Source organism: Anabrus simplex, chromosome 7, assembly GCF_040414725.1.
Source record: "Anabrus simplex isolate iqAnaSimp1 chromosome 7, ASM4041472v1, whole genome shotgun sequence".
Taxonomy (NCBI): domain Eukaryota; kingdom Metazoa; phylum Arthropoda; class Insecta; order Orthoptera; family Tettigoniidae; genus Anabrus; species Anabrus simplex.
The window spans coordinates 383,754-405,572 of NC_090271.1; positions in this window are offsets into that span (position 1 = coordinate 383,754).

Genomic DNA, 21,819 nt, shown 5'->3' on the forward strand with positions numbered 1-21,819 from the left:
CTGTACTGCCGTGTAGTCCCGAATGTAGTACTGTGTGTATAGTGCCGTGTAGTACCGAGTGGAGTACACTGCCTGTACTGCCGTGTTGTACCGAGTGGAGTACAGTGCCTGTACTGCCGTGTAGTACAGAGTGGAGTACTGTGTGTATAGTGCCGTGTAGTACTGAGTGAAGTACAGTGCCTTGAAATGCCGTGTAGTACTGAGTGGAGTACAGTGCCAGTACTGCCGTGTAGTACTGAGTGGACTACAGTGCCTGTACTGCCGTGTAGACCCGAGTGGGGTACTGAGTGCATAGTGCCGTGTAGTACCGAGTGAAGTACAGTGCCTGTACTGCCGTGTAGTACTGAGTGGAGTACAGTGCCTGTACTGCCGTGTAGTCCCGAATGGAGTACTTTGTGTATAGTGCAGTGTAGTACTGAGTGGAGTACAGTGCCTGTACTGCCGTGTAGTACTGAGTGGGTACAGTGCCTGTACTGCCGTGTAGTACCGAGTGGAGTACTTGTGTATACTGCCGTGTAGTGCTGAGTGGAGTACAGTACCTGTACTGCCGTGTAGTACCGAGTGGAGTACTGTGTGCATACTGCTATGTAGTACTGAGTGGAGTACATTGCCTGTACTGCCGTGTAGTACCGAGTGGAGTACTGTGTGTATAGTGCCGTGTAAGACTGAGTGGAGTACAGTCCCTGAACTGCCGTGTAGTACCGAGTGGAGTACTGTGTGTATAGTGCCGTGTAGTACCGAGTGGAGTACAGTGCATGTACTGCCGTGTAGTACCGAGTGGAGTATTGTTTGTATAGTGCGGTGTAGTACCGAGTGGAGTGCAGTGCATGTTTGCCGTGTAGTCCCGAGTGGAGTACTGTGTGTATAGTGCCGTGTAGTACCGAGTGGAGTACAGTGCCTGTATTGCCGTGTAGTCCCGAGTGGAGTACTGTGTGTATAGTGCCGTGTAGTACCGAGTGGAGTACAGTGAATGTATTGCCGTGTAGTACACAGTGGAGTACAGTACCTGTATTGACGTGTAGTACTGAGTGGAGTGCTGTGTGTATAGTGCCGTGTAGTACCGAGTGGAGTACCGTGCATGTACTGCCGTGTAGTACTGAGTGGAGTACAGTGCCTGTACTGCCGTGTAGTACTGAGTGGAGTACAGTGCCTGTACTGCCGTGTAGTCCCGACTGGAGTACAGTGCCTGTACTGCCGTGTAGTACAGAGTGGAGTACTGTGTGTATAGTGCCGTGTAGTACCGAGTGGAGTAAAGTGCCTGTACTGCCGTGTAGTCCCGAGTGGAGTACTGTGTGTATAGTGCCGTGTAGTACTGAGTGGAGTACAGTGCCTGTACTGCCGTGTAGTCCGGAGTGGAGTACAGTGCCTGTACTGCCGTGTAGTCCTGAGTGGAGTACTGTGTGTATAGTGCCGTGTAGTACCGAGGGGAGTACAGTGCCTGTACTGCCGTGTAGTACTAAGTGGAGTACAGTGGCTGTACTGCCGTGTAGTCCCGAGTGTAGCACTGTGTGTATAGTGCAGTGTAGTGCTGAGTGGTGTACAGTGCCTGTACTGCCGTGTAGTACTGTGTGGAGTACCGTGCCTGTACTAACGTGTAGTCCCGAGTAGAGTACTGTGTGTTTAGTGCAGTGTAGTACTGAGTGGTGTACAATTGCTGTACTGCCGTGTAGTACTGAGTGGAGTACAGTGCCTGTACTCCCGTGTAGTCCCGAGTGGAGTACTGTGTGTATAGTGCCGTGTAGTACTGAGTGGAGTACAGTGCCTGTACTGCCGTGTAGTCCGGAGTGGAGTACAGTGCCTGTACTGCCGTGTAGTCCTGAGTGGAGTACTGTGTGTATAGTGCCGTGTAGTACCGAGGGGAGTACAGTGCCTGTACTGCCGTGTAGTACTAAGTGGAGTACAGTGACTGTACTGCCGTGTAGTCCCGAGTGTAGTACTGTGTGTATAGTGCAGTGTAGTGCTGAGTGGTGTACAGTGCTTGTACTGCCGTGTAGTACTGAGTGGAGTACAGTTCCTGTACTGCCGTGTAGTACTGGGTGGAGTACAGTGCCTGTACTGCCGTGTAGTACCGAGTGGGGGACTGTGTGTATACTGCTGTGTAGTACCGAGTGGAGTACAGTGCCTGTACTGCCGTGTAGTACCGAGTGGAGTACTGTGTGTATAGTGCCGTGTAGTACCGAGTGGAGTACAGTGCCTGTACTGCCGTGTAGTACCGAGTGGAGTACTGTGTGCATACTGCCATGTAGTACTGTGTGGAGTATAGTGCCTGTACTGCCGTGTAGTACCGAGTGGAGTACTGTTTGTATAGTGCCGTGTAGTACCGAGTGGAGTACAGTGCCTGTACTGCCGTGTAGTACTGAGTGGAGTACAGTGCCTGTACTGCCGTGTAGTCCCGACTGGAGTACAGTGCTTGTACTGCAGTGTAGTACAGAGTGGAGTACTGTGTGTATAGTGCCGTGTAGTACCGAGTGGAGGAAAATTCCTGTATTGCCGTGTAGTACTGAGTGGAGTACAGTGCCTGTACAGCCGTGTAGTACTGAGTGGAGTACAGTGCCTGTACTGCCGTGTAGTACTGAGTGGAGTACAGTGCCTGTACTGCCGTGTAGTACTGAGTGGAGTACTGTGTGTATAGTGCCGTGTAGTACCGAGTGGAGTACCGTGCCTGTACTGCCGTGTAGTCTTGAGTGGTGTACAGTGCCTGTACTGCCGTGTAGTACTAAGTGGAGTACTGTGTGTATAGTGCCGTGTAGTACCGCGTGGAGTACAGTGCCTGTACTGCCGTGTAGTACTGAGTGGAGTACAGTGCCTGTACTGCCGTGTATTACTGAGTGGAGTACAGTGCCTGTACTGCCGTGTAGTCCCGAATGGAGTACTGTGTGTATAGTGCCGTGTAGTACGGAGTGGAGTACAGTGCCTGTACTGCCGTGTAGTACTGAGTGGAGTACAGTGCCTGTACTAACGTGTAGTCCCGTGTCGAGTACTGTGTGTTTAGTGCAGTGTAGTACCGAGTGGAGTACAGTGCCTGTACTGCCGTGTAGTACTTATTGGAGTACAGTGCCTGTACTGCCGTGTATTACTGATTGGAGTACAGTGCCTGTACTGCCGTGTAGTCCCGAATGGAGTACTGTGTGAATAGTGCCGTGTAGTACTGAGTGGAGTACAGTGCCTGTACTGCCGTGTAGTCCGGAGTGGAGTAGAGTGCCTGTACTGCCGTGTAGTCCTGAGTGGAGTACTGTGTGTGTAGTGCCGTGTAGTACCGAAGGGAGTACAGTGCCTGTACTGCCGTGTAGTCCCGAGTGGAGTACAGTGCCTGTACTGCCGTGTAGTAGTGAGTGGAGTACTGTGCCTGTACTGCCGTGTGGTACTGAGTGGAGTACTCTGTGTATAGTGCCGTGTAGTACCGCGTGGAGTACAGTGGGTGTAGTGCCGTGTAGTACTGAGTGGAGTAGAGTGCCTGTACTGCCGTGTAGTACTGAGTGGAGTACAGTGGGTGTACTGCCGTGTAGTCCCGAGTGTTGTACATTGCCTGTACTGCCGTGTAGTACTGAGTGGAGTACTGTGTGTATAGTGCCGTGAGTACCGAGTGGAGTACAGTGCCTGTATTGCCGTGTAGTACTGAGTGGAGTACAGTGCCTGTACTGCCGTGTAGTACTGAGTGGAGTACAGTGCCTGTACTGCCGTGTAGTCCCGAGTGGAGTACAGTGCCTGTACTGCCATGTAGTACCGAGTGGAGTACTGTGTGTATAGTGCCGTGTAGTACCGAGTGGAATACAGTGTCTGCAGTGCCGTGTAGTACTGAGTGGAGTACAGTGCCTGTACTTCCGTGTAGTACTGAGTGGAGTACAGTGCCTGTACTGCCGTGTAGTCCCGAATGTAGTACTGTGTGTATAGTGCCGTGTAGTACCGAGTGGAGTACACTGCCTGTACTGCCGTGTTGTACCGAGTGGAGTACAGTGCCTGTACTGCCGTGTAGTACAGAGTGGAGTACTGTGTGTATAGTGCCGTGTAGTACTGAGTGAAGTACAGTGCCTTGAAATGCCGTGTAGTACTGAGTGGAGTACAGTGCCAGTACTGCCGTGTAGTACTGAGTGGACTACAGTGCCTGTACTGCCGTGTAGTCCCGAGTGGGGTACTGAGTGTATAGTGCCGTGTAGTACCGAGTGAAGTACAGTGCCTGTACTGCCGTGTAGTACTGAGTGGAGTACAGTCCCTGTACTGCCGTGTAGTCCCGAATGGAGTACTTTGTGTATAGTGCAGTGTAGTACTGAGTGGAGTACAGTGCCTGTGCTGCCGTGTAGTACCGAGTGGAGTACTGTGCCTGTACAGCCGTGTAGTACCGAGTGGAGTACAGTGCCTGTACTGCCGTGTAGTACTGAGTGGAGTACAGTGCCTGTACTGCCGTGTAGTACTGAGTGGAGTACTGTGTGTATAGTGCCGTATAGTACCGAGTGGAGTACCGTGCCTGTACTGCCGTGTAGTACTGAGTGGAGTACAGTTCCTTTACTGCCGTGTAGTACTGGGTGGAGTACAGTGCCTGTACTGCCGTGTAGTACCGAGTGGGGGACTGTGTGTATACTGCTGTGTAGTACCGAGTGGAGTACAGTGCCTGTACTGCGTGTAGTACCGAGTGGAGTACTGTGTGTATATTTCCGTGTAGTACCGAGCGGAGTACAGTGCCTGTACTGCCGTGTAGTACCGAGTGGAGTACTGTGTGTATAGTGCCGTGTAGTACCGAGTGGAGTACAGTGCCTGTACTGCCGTGTATTACCGAGTGGAGTACTGTGTGAATACTGCCGTGTAGTACTGAGTGGAGTATAGAGCCTGTACTGCCGTGTAGTACCGAGTGGAGTAATGTTTGTATAGTGCCGTGTAGTACCGAGTGGAGTACACTGCATGTACTGCCGTGTAGTATCGAGTTGAGTACTGTGTGTATCGTGCGGTGTAGTACCGAGTGGAGTACATTGCATGTACTGCCGTGTAGTACCGAGCGGAGTACTGTGTGTATAGTGCCGTGTAGTACCGAGTGGAGTAGAGTGCCTGTATTGCCGTGTAGTACCGAGTGGAGTACTGTGTGTATAGTGCCGTGTAGTACCGAGTGGAGTACTGTGTGCATACTGCCGTGTAGTACTGGGTGGTGTACAGTGTGTATAGTGCCGTGTAGTACCGAGTGGAGTACAGTGTGTATAGTGCGTGTAGTACCTAGTGGAGTACACTGCATGTACTGCCGTGTAGTACTGAGTGGAGTACAGTGCAAGTACTGCCGTGTAGTACTGAGTGGAGTACAGTGCCTGTACTGCCGTGTAGTACTGAGTGGAGTACAGTGCCTGTACTGCCGTGTAGTACTGAATGGAATACAGTGGCTGTACTGGAGTGTACTACCTAGTGGAGTACAGTGTGTATAGTGCCGTCTAGTACAGAGTGGAGTACAGTGTGTATAGTGCCGTGTGGTACTGAGTGGAGTACAGTGCCTGTACTGCCGTGTAGTACCGATTGGAGTACAGCGCCTGTAATGCCGTGTGGTACTGAGTGGAATACAGTGCCTGTACTGCCGTGTAGTACCGAGTGGAGTACAGTGCATGTACTGCCGTGTAGTACCGAGTGGAGTATTGTTTGTATAGTGCGGTGTAGTACCGAGTGGAGTACAGTGCATGTACTGCTGTGTAGTACCGAGTGGAGTACAGTGCCTGTACTGCCGTGTAGTACCGAGTGGAGTACTGTGTGTATATTTCCGTGTAGTCCCGAGCGGAGTACAGTGCCTGTACTGCCGTGTAGTACCGAGTGGAGTACTGTGTGTATAGTGCCGTGTAGTACCGAGTGGAGTACAGTGCCTGTACTGCCGTGTATTACCGAGTGGAGTACTGTGTGCATACTGGCGTGTAGTTCTGAGTGGAGTATAGAGCCTGTACTGCCGTGTAGTACCGAGTGGAGTAATGTTTGTATAGTGCCGTGTAGTACCGAATGGAGTACACTGCATGTACTGCCGTGTAGTATCGAGTTGAGTACTGTGTGTATCGTGCGGTGTAGTACCGAGTGGAGTACATTGCATGTACTGCCGTGTAGTACCGAGCGGAGTACTGTGTGTATAGTGCCGTGTAGTACCGAGTGGAGTACAGTGCCTGTATTGCCGTGTAGTACCGAGTGGAGTACTGTGTGTATAGTGCCGTGTAGTACCGAGTAGAGTACTGTGTGCATACTGCCGTGTAGTACTGGGTGGTGTACAGTGTGTATAGTGCCGTGTAGTACCGAGTGGAGTACAGTGTGTATAGTGCCGTGTAGTACCTAGTGGGGTACACTGCATGTACTGCCTTGTAGTACTGAGTGGAGTACAGTGCAAGTACTGCCGTGTAGTACTGAGTGGAGTACAGTGCCTGTACTGCCGTGTAGTACTGAGTGGAGTACAGTGCCTGTACTGCCGTGTAGTACTGAATGGAATACAGTGGCTGTACTGGAGTGTATTACCTAGTGGAGTACGGTGTGTATAGTGCCGTCTAGTACAGAGTGGAGTACAGTGTGTATAGTGCCGTCTAGTACTGAGTGGAGTACAGTGCCTGTACTGCCGTGTAGTACCGAGTGGAGTACAGTGCCTGTACTGCCGTGTAGTACTTATTGGAGTACAGTGCCTGTACTACCGTGTAGTACTGAGTGGAGTACAGTGCCTGTACTGCCGTGTAGTACTGAGTGGAGTACTGTGTGTATAGTGCCGTGTAGTACCGAGTGGAGTACAGTGCCTGTACTGCGTGTAGTACCAGGTGGAGTATTGTGTGTATAGTGCCGTGTAGTACCGAGTGGCGTACAGTGCCTGTACTGCCGTGTAGTACTGAGTGGAGTACAGTGTGAATAGTGCCGTGTAGTACCGAGTGGAGTACAGTGCCTGTACTGCCGTGTAGTACCGAGTGGAGTACTGTGTGTATAGTGCCGTGTAGTACTGAGTGGAGTACAGTGCCTGTACTGCCGTGTAGTACCGAGTGGAGTACTGTGTGTATAATGCCGTGTTGTACCGAGTGGAGTACAGTGCCTGTACTGCGTGTAGTACCGAGTGGAGTACTGTGTGTATAGTGCCGTGTAGTGCCGAGTGGAGTACAGTGCCTGTACTGCCGTGTAGTACCGAGTGGAGTACAGTGTGTATAGTGCCGTCTAGTACCGAGTGGAATACAGTGTGTATAGTGCAGAGTAGTGCTGGGTGGTGTACAGTGCCTGTACTGCTGTGTAGTACCGAGTGGAGTACAGTGACTGTACTGCCATGTAGTCCCGAGTGGAGTACTGTGTGCATACTGCCGTGTAGTACTGAGTGGAGTACAGTGCCTGTACTGCCGTGTAGTACTGAGTGGAGTACAGTGTGAATAGTGCCGTGTAGTACCGAGTGGAGTACAGTGCCTGTACTGCCGTGTAGTACCGAGTGGAGTACAGTGCCTGTACTGCCGTGTAGTACCGAGTGGAGTACAGTGTGTATAGTGCCGTCTAGTACCGAGTGGAATACAGTGTGTATAGTGCCGTGTAGTACTGAGTGGAGTACAGTACCTGTACTGCCGTGTAGTACCGAGTGGAGTACAATGTGTATAGTGCCGTGTAGTACTGAGTGGAGTACAGTGCCTGTGCTGCCGTGTAGTACTGAGTGGGGTACAGTGCCTGTACTGCCGTGTAGTACCGAGTGGGGGAATGTGTGTATACTGCCGTGTAGTACTGAGTACAGTACAGTGCCTGTACTGCCGTGTAGAACCGAGTGGAGTACTGTGTGTATACTGCCGTGTAGTACTGAGTGGAGTACAGTACCTGTACTGCCGTGTAGTACCGAGTGGGGGACTGTTTGTATACTGCCCTATAGTACTGAGTGGAGTACACTGCCTGTACTACCGTGTAGTACCGAGTGGGGGACTGTTTGTATACTGCCGTGTAGTACTGAGTGGAGTACAGTCCCTGTACTGCCGTGTAGAACCGAGTGGGTGACTGTGTGTACACTGCCGTGTAGTACCGAGTGGAATACTGTGTGTATAGTGCAGTATAGTGCTGAGTGGAGTACAGTGCCTGTACTGCCGTGTAGTACCGAGTGGAGTACTGTGTGTATAGTGCAGTGTAGTGCTGAGTGGAGTACAGTACCTGTACTGCCGTGTAGTACTGAGTATAGTACAGTGCCTGTACTGCCGTGTAGTACCGAGTGGGGGACTGTGTGTATACTGCCGTTTAGTACTGAGTGGAGTACAGTACCTGTACTGCCGAGCAGTCCCGAGTGGAGTACTGTGTGTATAGTGCAGTGTAGTGCTGAGTGGAGTACAGTACCTTTACTGCCGTGTAGTACCGAGTGGGGGACTTTGTGCATACTGCCGTGTAGTTCCGAGTGGAGTTCAGTGCCTGTACTGGCGTTAGTACTGAGTGGAGTAGAGTGCCTGTACTGCCGTGTAGTACCGAGTGGAGTACAGTGCCTGTACTGCCGTGTAGTACTGAGTGGAGTACTGTGTGTATAGTGCCGTGTAGTACCGAGTGGAGTACAGTGCCTGTACTGCCGTGTAGTACTGAGTGGAGTACAGTGCCTGTACTGCCCTGTAGTCCCGATTGGAGTACAGTGCCTGTATTCCGTGTAGTACTGATTGGAGTACAGTGCCTGTACCGCCGTGTAGTACCGAGTGGAGTACATTGCTTGTACTGCAGTGTAGTACTGAGTGGAGTACAGTGCCTGTACTGTCGTGTAGTGCCGAGTGGAGTACTGTGTGTATAGTGCAGTGTAGTACTGAGTGGAGTACAGTGCATGTACTGCCGTGTAGTCCCGAGTGGAGTACTGTGTGTATAGTGCAGTGTAGTACTGAGTGGAGTACAGTGCCTGTACTGCCGTGTAGTACCGAGTATAGTACAGTGCCTGTACTGCCGTGTAGTCCCAGGTGGAGTAGTGTGTGCATACTGCCGTGTAGTAGTGAGTGGAGTACAGTGTCTGTACTGCCGTGTAGTACCGAGTGGAGTACAGTGTCTGTACTGCCGTGTAGTACTGGGTGGAGTACAGTGCCTGTACTGCCGTGTAGTCCCCAGTGGAATACAGTTTGTGTAGTGCAGTGTAGTACTGAGTGGAGTACAGTGCATGTACTGCTGTGTAGTACCGAGTGGAGTACTGTGTGTATAGTGCCGTGTAGTACCGAGTGGAGTACATTGCCTGTACTGCCGTGTAGTACTGAGTGGAGTACAGTACCTGTACTGCCGTGTAGTCCCGAGTGGAGTACAGTGCCTGTACTTCCGTGTAGTACTGATTGGAGTACAGTGCCTGTACTGCCGTGTAGTACCGAGTGGAGTACATTGCTTGTACTGCCGTGTAGTACTGAGTGGAGTACAGTGCCTGTACTGCCGTGTAGTCCCAGGTGGAGTACTGTGTGCATACTGCCGTGTAGTACTGAGTGGATTACAGTGGCTGTACTGTCGTGTAGTGCCGAGTGGAGTACTGTGTGTATAGTGCAGTGTAGTACTGAGTGGAGTACAGTGCATGTACTGCCGTGTAGTCCCGAGTGGAGTACTGTGTGTGTACTGCAGTGTAGTACTGAGTGGAGTACAGTGCCTGTACTGCCGTGTAGTACCGAGTGGAGTACAGTGCCTGTACTGCCGTGTAGTCCCAGGTGGAGTACTGTGTGCATACTGCCGTGTAGTACTGAGTGGATTACAGTGGCTGTACTGCCGTGTAGTACCGAGTGGAGTACAGTGCCTGTACTGCCGTGTAGTACTGGGTGGAGTATTGTGCCTGTACTGCCGTGTAGTCCCCAGTGGAATGCAGTTTGTGTAGTGCAGTGTAGTACTGAGTGGAGTACAGTGCATGTACTGCCGTGGAGTACCGTGTGGAGTACTGTGTGTATAGTGCCGTGTAGTACCGAGTGGAGTACAGTGCCTGTACTGCGTGTAGTACCGAGTGGAGTACTGTGTGTATAGTGCCGTGTAGTACCGAGTGGAGTACAGTGCCTGTACTGCCGTGTAGTACCGAGTGGAGTACTGTGCGTGTAGTGCCGTCTAGTACCGAGTGGAGTACAGTTTGTATATTGCCGTGTAGTACTGAGTGGAGTACAGTGCCTGTACTGCCGTGTAGTACCGAGTGGAGTACAGTGTGTATAGTGCCGTGTAGTACCGAGTGGTGTACTCTGCCTGTACTTCCGTGTAGTACCGATTGGAGTACAGTGTGTATAGTGCCGTGTAGTACCGAGTGGTGTACTGTGCCTGTACTGCCGTGTAGTACTGAGTGGAGTACAGTGCCTGTACTGCTGTGTAGTACCGAGTGGAGTACAGTGTGTATAGTGCCGTGTAGTACTGAGTGGAGTACAGTGCCTGTACAGCCGTGTAGAACTGAGTGGGGTACAGTGCCTTTACTGCCGTGTAGTACCGAGTGGGGGACTGTGTGTATACTGTCGTGTAGTACTGAGTATAGTACAGTGCCTGTACTGCCGTGTAGTACCGAGTGGTGTACTGTGTGCATTCTGCCGTGTAGTACTGAGTGGAGTACAGTACCTGTACTGCCGTGTAGTACCGAGTGGGGGACTGTGTGTATACTGCCGTGTAGTACTGAGTGGAGTACAGTGCCTGTACTGCCGTGTGGTCCCGAGTGGGGGACTGTGTGTATTCTGCCGTGTACAACTGAGTGGAGTACAGTGCCTGTACTGCCGTGTAGTACCGAGTGGGGACTGTGTGTATACTGCCGTGTAGTACTGAGTGGAGTACAGTGTGTATAGTGCAGTGTAGTGCAGAGTGGAGTACAGTGCCTGTACTGCCGTGTAGTACCGAGTGGATTATTGTGTTTATAGTGCAGTGTAGTGCTGAGTGGAGTACAGTACCTGTACTGCCGTGTAGTACTGAGTATGGTACAGTGCCTGTACTGCCGTGTAGTACCGAGTGGGGGACTGTGTGTATACTGCCGTGCAGTACTGAGTGGATTACAGTGCCTGTACTGCCGTGTAGTACCGAGTGGGGGACTGTGTGTATACTGCCGTGTAGTACTGAGTGGAGTACAGTGCCTGTACTACCGTGTAGTCCCGAGTGGAGTGCTGTGTGCATACTGCCGTGTAGTACTGAGTGGAGAACAGTCCCTGTACTGCCGAGTAGTCCCGAGTGGAGTACTGTGTGTATAGTGCAGTGTAGTAGAGAGTGGAGTACTGTGTGTATAGTGCAGTGTAGTACTGAGTGGAGTACAGTGCCTGTACTGCCGTGTAGTACCGAGTGGGGGACTGTGTGTATACTGCCGTGTAGTACTGAGTGGAGTACAGTGTGTATAGTGCCGTGTAGTACCGAGTGGGGTTTGTGTGCATACTGCCGTGTAGTACTGAGTGGAGTACAGTGCCTGTACTGCTATGTTGTCCCGAGTGGAGTACTGTGTGTATAGTGCCGTGTAGTACCGAGTGGAGTACAGTGCCTGTACTGCCATATAGTACCGAGTGGAGTACTGTGTGCATACTGCCGTGAGTACGGAGTGGAGTACAGTGCCTGTACTGCCGTGTAGTACCGAGTGGAGTACTGTGTGTATAGTGCCGTGTAGTACCGAGTTTAGTACAGTGCATGTACTGCCGTGTATTACCGAGTAGAGTACTGTGTGAATAGTGCGGTGTAGTACCGAGTGGAGTACAGTGCTTGTACTGCCGTGTAGTACCGCGTGGAGTATTGTGGGTATAGTGCCGTGTAGTACCGAGTGGAGTACAGTGCCTGTACTGCCGTGTAGTACCGAGTGGAGTACTGTGTGTATAGTGCCGTGTAGTACCGATTGGAGTACTGTGTGCATACTGCCGTGTAGTACTAGTGGAGTACAGTACCTGTACTGCCGTGTAGTACCGAGTGGAGTACTGTGTGTATAGTGCCGTGTAGTACCGAGTGGAGTACAGTGCCTGTACTGCCGTGTAGTACTGAGTGGAGTAGAATGCCTGTACTGCCGTGTAGTCCCGAGTGGAGTACGGTGCCTGTACTGCCGTGTAGTACTGAGTGGAGTAGAATTCCTGTACTGCCGTGTAGTCCCGAGTGGAGTACAGTGCCTGTACTGCCGTGTAGTAGTGAGTGGAGTACTGTGCCTGTACTGCCGTGTAGTACTGAGTGGAGTACTGTGTGTATAGTGCCGTGTAGTACCGAGTGGAGTACAGTGGGTGTAATGCCGTGTAGTACTGAGTGGAGTACAGTGCCTGTACTGCCGTGTAGTACTGAGTGGAGTACAGTGCCTGTACTGCCGTGTAGTCCCGAGGGGGGTAGAGTGCCTGTACTACCGTGTAGTACTGAGTGGAGTATGTTTTGTTGCCGTGTAGTACTGAGTGGAGTACAGTGCCTGTACTGCCGTGTAGTACTGAGTGGAGTACTGTTTGTATAGTGCCGTGTAGTACCGAGTGGAGTACAGTGCCTGTACTGCCGTGTAGTCCCGAGTGGAGTACAGTGCATGTACTGCCGTGTAGTACCGAGTGGAGTACAGTGCCTGTACTGCCGTGTAGTACCGAGTGGAGTACTGTGTGCATACTGCCGTGTAGTACCGAGTGGAGTACAGTGCCTGTGCTGCCGTGTAGTACCGAGTGGAGTACAGTGCCTGTACTGCCGTGTAGTACCGAGTGGAGTACTGTTTGCATACTGCCGTGTAGTACTGAGTGCAGTACAGTGCCTGTACTGCCGTGTAGTACCGAGTGGAGTACTATTTGTGTAGTGCCGTGTAGTACCGAGTGGAGTACAGTGCATGTACTGCCGTGTAGTACCGACTGGAGTACTGTGTGTATAGTGTGGTGTAGTACCGAGTGGAGTACAGTGCCTGTACTGCCGTGTAGTCCCGAGTGGAGTACTGTGCATGTACTGCCGTGTAGTACCGAGTGGAGTACAGTGCCTGTACTGCAGTGTAGTACTGAGTGGAGTACAGTGCCTGTACTGCCGTGTAGTACCGACTGGAGTACTGTGTGTGTAGTGTGGTGTAGTACCGAGTGGAGTACAGTGTATGTACTGCCGTGTAGTACCGAGTGGAGTACTGTGTGTGTAGTGTGGTGTAGTACCGAGTGGAGTACAGTGTATGTACTGCCGTGTAGTACCGAGTGGAGTACTGTGTGTATAGTGCCGTGTAGTACCGAGTGGAGTACAGTGCCTGTATTGCCGTGTAGTACCGATTGGAGTACTGTGTGTATAGTGCCGTGTAGTACCGAGTCGAGTACAGTGCCTGTACTGCCGTGTAGTACCGAGTGGAGAACTGTGTGTATAGTGCCGTGTAGTACCGTGTTTAGTACAGTGCATGTACTGCCGTGTATTACCGAGTGGAGTACTGTGTGTATAGTGCGGTGTAGTACTGAGTGGAGTACAGTGCATGTACTCCCGTGTAGTACCGAGTGGAGTACTGTGTGTATAGTGCCGTGTAGTACCGAGTGGAGTACTGTGTGCATACTGCCGTGTAGTACTGAGAAGAGTACAGTACCTGTACTGCCGTGTAGTACCGAGTGGAGTACTGTGTGTATAGTGCCGTGTAGTACCGAGTGGAGTACAGTGCCGGTACTGCCGTATAGTACTGAGTGGAGTAGAATGCCTGTACTGCCGTGTAGTCCCGAGTGGAGTACAGTGCCTGTACTGCCGTGTAGTAGTGAGTGGAGTACTGTGCCTGTACTGCCGTGTAGTACTGAGTGGAGTACTGTGTGTATAGTGCCGTGTAGTACCGAGTGGAGTACAGTGCCTGTACTGCCGTATAGTACTGAGTGGAGTAGAATGCCTGTACTGCCGTGTAGTCCCGAGTGGAGTACTGTGTGTGTAGTGTGGTGAAGTACCGAGTGGAGTACAGTGTATGTACTGCCGTGTAGTACCGAGTGGAGTACTGTGTGTGTAGTGTGGTGTAGTACCGAGTGGAGTACAGTGTATGTACTGCCGTGTAGTACCGAGTGGAGTACTGTGTATGTACTGCCGTGTAGTACCGAGTGGAGTACAGTGCCTGTATTGCCGTGTAGTACCGATTGGAGTACTGTGTGTATAGTGCCGTGTAGTACCGAGTGGAGTACAGTGCTTATACTGCCGTGTAGTACTGAGTGGGGTACAGTGCCTGTACTGCCGTGTAGTACCGAGTGGAGGACAGTGCCTGTACTGCCATGTTGTCCCCAGTGGAGTACTGTGTGCATATTGCCGTGTAGTACTGAGTGGAGTACAGTGCCTGTACTGCCGTGTAGTACCGAGTGGAGTACTGTGTGTATAATGCCGTGTAGTACCGAGTGGAGTACAGTGCCTGTACTGCGTGTAGTACCGAGTGGAGTACTGTGTGTATAATGCCGTGTAGTGCCGAGTGGAGTACAGTGCCTGTACTGCCGTGTAGTACTGTGGGGAGTACAGTGTGAATAGTGCCGTGCAGTACCGAGTGGAGTACAGTGCCTGTACTGCCGTGTTGTACCGAGTGGAGTACAGTGTGTATAGTGCCGTCTAGTACCGAGTGGAGTACAGTGTGTAATGTGCCGTGTAGTACTGAGTGGAGTACAGTGCCTGTACTGCCGTGTACTACCGAGTGGAGTACAGTGTGTATAGTGCCGTGTAGTACCGAGTGGAGTACAGTGCCTGTACTTCCGTGTAGTACTGAGTGGAATACATTGCCTGTACTGCCGTGTAGTACCGAGTGGTGTACAGTGTGTATAGTGCCGTGTAGTACTGAGTGGAGTACAGTGCCTGTGGTGCCGTGTAGTACTGAGTGTGGTACAGTGCCTGTACTGACGTGTAGTACCGAGTGGGGGAATGTGTGTATACTGCCGTGTAGTACTGAGTATAGTACAGTGCCTGTACTGCCGTGTAGTACTGAGTGGAGTACTGTGTGCATACTGCCGTGTAGTACTGAGTGGTGTACAGTGCCTGTACTGCCGTGTAGTACCGAGTGGAGTACTGTGTGCATAGTGCCGTGTAGTACTGAGTTGAGTACAGTGCCTGTACAGCCGTGTAGTACTCAGTGGGGTACAGTGCCTGTACTGCCGTGTAATACCGAGTGGGGGACTGTGTGTATACTGCCGTGTAGTACTGAGTATAGTACAGTGCCTGTACTGCCGTGTAGTACCGAGTGGAGTACTGTGTGTAAGGTGCCGTGTAGTACCGAGTGGAGTACGGTGCATGTGCTGCCGTGTAGTACCGAGTGGAGTACTGTGTGTATAGTGCGGTGTAGTACCGAGTGTAGTACATTGCATGTACTGCCGTGTAGTACCGACTGGAGTACTGTGTGTATAGTGCCGTGTAGTACCGAGTGGAGTACAGTGCCTGTAATGCCGTGTAGTAAAGAGTGGAGTACTGTGTGTACAGTGCCATGTAGTACCGAGTGGGGTACTGTGTGTGTACTGCCGTGTAGTTCCGAGTGGAGCACGGTATGTGTACTGCCGTGTAGCACCGAGTGGAGTATTGTGTGTGTGTACTGCCATGTAGTACCGAGTGGAGGAATGTGTGTATACTGCCGTGGGGTACTGAGTGGAGTACTGTGTGCATACTGCCGTGTAGTACTGTGTGGAGTACGATGTGTGTACTGCCGTGTAGTACTGAGTGGATTACGATGTGTGTGTACTGCCGTGTAGTACTGAGTGGAGTACGGTGTCTGTACTGCCGTGTAGTACTGAGTGGAGTACGGTGTCTCTACTGCCGTGTAGTACTGAGTGAAGTACTGTATGTAGAGTGCCGTGGAGTGCTGAGTGGAGTACTTTGTGTGTACTGCCGTGTAGTACCGAATGGATTAGGTTGTGTGTACTGGCGTGTAGTACTGAGTGGATTACGGTGTCTGTACTGTCGTGTAGTACCGAATGGAGTGCGATGTGTGTACTGGCGTGTAGTACTGAGTGGAGTACAGTGTGTGCACTGCCGTGTAGTTCCGAGTGGAGTACGGTATGTGTACTGCTCTGTAGCACCGAGTGGAGTATTGTGTGTGTGTACTGCGATGTATTACCGAGTGGAGGAATGTGTGTATACTGCCGGGGGGTACTGAGTGGAGTACTGTGTGCATACTGCCGTGTAGTACTGTGTGGAATACGATGTGTTTACTGCCGTGTAGTACTGAGTGGATTACGATGTGTGTGTACTGCCGTGTAATACTGAGTGGAGTACGGTGTCTGTACTACCGTGTAGTTCTGAGTGGAGTACGGTGTCTGTACTGCCGTGTAGTACTGAGTGAAGTACTGTATGTAGAGTGCCGTGGAGTGCTGAGTGGAGTACTTTGTGTGTACTGCCGTGTAGTACCGAATGGATTAGGTTGTGTGTACTGGCGTGTAGTACTGAGTGGTGTACGGTGTCTGTACTGTCGTGTAGTACCGAATGGAGTGCGGTGTGTGTACTGGCGTGTAGTACTGAGTGGAGTACAGTGTCTGTACTGCCGTGTAGTTCTGAGTGGAGTACGGTGTGTGTACTGCCGCGTAGTACTGAGTGAAGTACTGTATGTAGAGTGCCGTGGAATGCTGAGTGGGGTACAGTGCCTGTACTGCCGTGTAATACCGAGTGGGGGACTGTGTGTATACTGCCGTGTAGTACTGAGTATAGTACAGTGCCTGTACTGCCGTGTAGTAACGAGTGGAGTACTGTGTGCAAACTGCCGTGTAGTACTGAGTGGAGTACAGTACCTGTACTGCCGTGTAGTACCGAGTGGGGGCTGTGTGTATACTGCCGTGTAGTACTGTGTGGAGTACAGTGTGTATAGTGCAGTGTAGTGCTGAGTGGAGTACAGTACCTGTAGTGCCCTGTAGTACTGAGTATTGTACAGTGCCTGTACGGCCGTGTAGTACCGAGTGAGGGATTGTGTGTATACAGCCGTGTAGTACTGAGTGGAGTACAGTGCCTGTACTGCCGTGTAGTACCGAGTGGGGGACTGTGCGTATACTGCCGTGTAGTACTGAGTGGAGTACAGTGCCTGTGCTGCCGTGTAGTCCCGAGTGGAGTGCTGTGTGCATACTGCCGTGTAGTACTGAGTGGAGTACATTCCCTGTAGTACCGAGTGGAGTACAGTGCCTGTACTGCCGTGTAGTACCGAGTGGAGTACAGTGCATGTACTGTCGTGTAGTACCGAGTGGAGTACAGTGCCTGTACTGCCGTGTAGTACCGAGTGGAGTACTGTGTGCATACTGCCGTGTAGTACCGAGTGGAGTACAGAGCCTGTACTGCCGTGTAGTACCGAGTGGAGTACAGTGCTTGTACCGCCGTGTAGTACCGAGTGGAGTACTGTGTGCATACTGCCGTGTAGTACCGAGTGGAGTACAGAGCCTGTATTGCCGTGTAGTACCGAGTGGAGTACAGTGCTTGTACTGCCGTGTAGTACCGAGTTAAGTACTCTTTGTATAGTGCCGTGTAATACCGAGTGGTGTACAGTGCCTGTAATGCCGTCTAGTAAGGAGTGGAGTACTGTGTGTACAGTGCCATGTAGTACCGAGTGGGGTACTGTGTGTGTACTGCCGTGTAGTTCCGAGTGGAGTACGGTATGTGTACTGCCGTGTAGCACCGAGTGGAGTATTGTGTGTGTGTACTGCCATGTAGTACCGAGTGGAGGAATGTGTGTATACTGCCGGGGGGTACTGAGTGGAGTACTGTGTGCATACTGCCGTGTAGTACTGTGTGGAGTACGATGTGTGTACTGCCGTGTAGTACTGAGTGGATTACGATGTGTGTGTACTGCCGTGTAGTACTGAGTGGAGTACGGTGTCTGTACTGCCGTGTAGTACTGAGTGGAGTACGGTGTCTGTACTGCCGTGTAGTACTGAGTGAAGTACTGTATGTAGAGTGACGTGGAGTGCTGAGTGGAGTACTTTGTGTGTACTGCCGTGTAGTACCGAATGGATTAGGTTGTGTGTACTGGCGTGTAGTACTGAGTGGTGTACGGTGTCTGTACTGTCGTGTAGTACCGAATGGAGTGCGGTGTGTGTACTGGCGTGTAGTACTGAGTGGAGTACAGTGTCTGTACTGCCGTGTAGTTCTGAGTGGAGTACGGTGTGTGTACTGCCGTGTAGTACTGAGTGAAGTACAGTATGTGGAGTGCCGTGGAATGCTGAGTGGGGTACAGTGCCTGTACTGCCGTGTAATACCGAGTGGGGGACTGTGTGTATACTGCCGTGTAGTACTGAGTATAGTACAGTGCCTGTACTGCCGTGTAGTACCGAGTGGAGTACTGTGTGCAAACTGCCGTGTAGTACTGAGTGGAGTACAGTACCTGTACTGCCGTGTAGTACCGAGTGGGGGCTGTGTGTATACTGCCGTGTAGTACTGAGTGGAGTACAGTTCCTGTACTGCCGTGTAGTACCGTGTGGGGCACTGTGTGTATACTGCCGTGTACTAGTGAGTGGAGTACAGTGCCTGTACTGCCGTGTAGTACAGCGTGGGGGACTGTGTGTATACTGCCGTGTAGTACTGTGTGGAGTACAGTGTGTATAGTGCAGTGTAGTGCTGAGTGGAGTACAGTACCTGTAGTGCCCTGTAGTACTGAGTATTGTACAGTGCCTGTACTGCCGTGTAGTACCGAGTGAGGGACTGTGTGTATACAGCCATGTAGTACTGTGTGGAGTACAGTGCCTGTACTGCAGTGTAGTACCGAGTGGGGGACTGTGCGTATACTGCCGTGTAGTACCGAGTGGAGTACAGAGCCTGTACTGCCGTGTAGTACCGAGTGGAGTACAGTGCTTGTACCGCCGTGTAGTACCGAGTGGAGTACTGTGTGCATACTGCCGTGTAGTACTGAGTGGAGTACAGTGCTGTACTGCCGTGTAGTACCGAGTTAAGTACTGTTTGTATAGTGCCGTGTAGTACCGAGTGGAGTACAGTGCATGTACTGCCGTGTAGTACCGACTGGAGTACTGTGTGTATAGTGCGGTGTAGTACCGAGTGGAGTACAGTGCATGTACTTCCGTGTAGTACCGAGTGGAGTACTGTGTGTATAGTGCCCTGTAGTACCGCGTGGAGTAGAGTGCCTGTATTGCCGTGTAGTACCGAGTGGAGTACCGTGTGTATAGTGCGTGTAGTACCGAGTGGAGTACTGTGTGCATACTGCCGTGTACTACTGAGTGGAGTACAGTACCTGTACTGCCGTGTAGTACCCAGTGGTCTAAATTTAAGTAGATTGACCGGGAGATAATGGCAGCTCACATTGTATAGCCCATATATAGCCCTCCCAGTGTGGACAGCTCGACGGGCCTCATAGTTTTGCTCTGGCCATTTGACTTCACCAGTGTGTTCTGGTTACGTGTTGTGTTTTTCTAAGGCAGCCTTCTAGTTAAGGTCTATACGAATAGAGTATAGCATTCGTCACGGATAGCATAATGGTGACGCCGATACGAAAGAACGATCCTATGAGGCATATACACTAGATCATGCTGTGGAGAGTGGACAAGCAGAGCACCTCGTGACGCTATTGCAGAGGACCACAATGAGGAAGATGATGCACTAAATATCACTTGTCGGCTGGTCTCCTGGAACACACTACAGAGGCTAACGCCTTATACCACAGTGTGGAGGGCGACGAACGGACGAGACAAAACTGGCGAGGGATAATAATTGAATTCTGGAACAGGGTTAATGCGCATGATGGCCGCTATACATTCTCTCTTATGGGACTATCTACTTGCACCTGAAGTAGGGGCTACTGCGCATGGTGGTCACAATACATGGTCTCTTATGAGACTAACTCCTTGCACCTGGGCTACTGCGCAAAATGTCCACCCTACATTGGATCTTATGGGATCAACTCTTTGCACCTGGGCTAGGGTCTACTGCGCAAGGTGGTGGTTGTACATAGGCTCTAATGGAGAAAGGTTGCGCGAGATGGTGTCCGCTTGCAACGTCCTAGTGCTAGTACACCCGAGACCAGATGTTTATTGAACTATGGGTATATGAGACTAAATTTAAGTAGATAGACCGGGAGATAGTGGCAGCTCACATTGTATAGCCCATTAATAGCTTGCGCAGTAGCCCCAAGCTCAGGTGCAAGGAGTTAGTCCCATAAGAGCCCATGTATAGCGGCCAACTTACGCATTACCCCCTGTTCCAGAATTCACTTTTTATCCCTCCCCATTTTGGTGTAGTCCATTGCCGTCCACACTTTGGTATAAGACGTTAGCCTCTGTAGTGTGTTCTAGGTGATCAGCCTCATAAGTGTTATTTAGTGCATCACCTTCCTCAATGTGATCCTCTGCAATAGCGACACCAAGGTGTATGGTCTGGTCTGGTGTATAGGCCTCATGGGGTCGTTCTGTTGTTCTCTGCAGCTTCTCTCCTACTGTGCTTCGGTGTTTCAGTGCACTGTGGTCTATCAGGTCCCCGAATGTCGTCTGGTACATTAGCCTTCCCAGTATGGACAGCACTACCGGCCTCACAGTTTTGCTCTGGCTCTTCGACCTCACCAGTGTGTTCTGGTTACGTGTTGTGTTCTCCTAAGGCATCCTTCTAGTTAAGGTCTATACGAATAGAATATAGCAGTCGGCACGCATAGCATACTGGTGACGCCGATACGAAAGAACGATCCTATGGCGCATATACACTAGATCATGCTGGTTAGTATGAACCACCAGAGCTCCTAGTGCTAGGACACTCCACACAAGATGCTTGCTGAACATTTGTGGCTATGGGGTAAATTGAATTAGATGGACCAGGAAAACAACGGGTAACCAGAACACACTGCTGAGGTCGAAGCGCCCGAGGCTGATGTACCAAACCACACTCGGGGCGCTTATACACCACAGGGCACTGTGGACCTGACACCCCGCAGCACACCGGAGGAGCTGCTTGACCTTAGCTCACCGGAGCACATTGGGGACACCGATGGGAGAGAGCGCACTGTTGAAGGCGATGCACTATATGACCTTAGTGTCGGATAATACACCAGCCCGCACTCAGGAGGCTCATGCACCAGATCGCACTGATGACACTGAAGGAGCAGAGCACGGTGCTGAAGACGATGCGCCAGAGCAAAAACCTGGGAGGCATATTCACCAGACCATACTGGAAAGGGTATTCAGGCAGAGCATATTGGTAACGCTAATGCACGAGACAACACTGGGAAGGCTCATCGAGCACACCTGGGTAGCATGAAACACCGAAGCACAGGCCGGGCTGAAGCTGAAGAGAACATCAGTTAGAACGATGCACCATAGCACACTGGGAAGGGTGAAATACTGAAGGACAAACGCACACTGATGAGACATATGCTCCAGAGCACACTGGGCAATCTGTACCACCAGACCAAAGAGGAAGGCTGATGACGCCGATACGCCGGGACCACCCTATGAGGCCTATACACCAGATCATGCTGGGGAGGGTGATCATCCAGAGAACCTTGGTACGCTATTGCAGAGGCTCACACTGAGTAAGCTGATGCACCAGATAACCCTTGTAAGGCTCGTCTCCTAGTACACACTACAGAGGCTAACGCCTTATACCACATGTGGAGGGCGACGAACGGACGAGAAAAAACTGGCCAGGGATAATAATTGAATTCTGGAACAGGGTTAATGCGCATGTTGGCCGCTTTACATTCTCTCTTACGGGACTAACTGCTTGCACCTGAAGTAGGGGCTACTGCGCATGGTGGTCACTATACATGGTCTCTTATGGGACTAACTCGTTGCACCTGGGCTAGGGGCTACTGCGCAAGATGTCCACCCTACATTGGCTCTTATGGGATCAACTCTTTGCACCTGGGCTAGGGGCTACTGCGCAAGGTGGTGGTTATACATAGGCTCTAATGGAGAAAGGTTGCGCGTGCAACTTCCTAGTGCTAGTACACCCGAGGCTAGATGTTTATTGAACAATGGTTATATGAGACTAAATTTAAGTAGATTGACCGGGAGATAATGGCAGCTCACATTGTATAGCCCATGTATAGCTTGCGCAGTAGCCCCAAGCTCAGGTGCAAGGAGTTAGTCCCGAAAGAGCCCATGTATAGCGGCC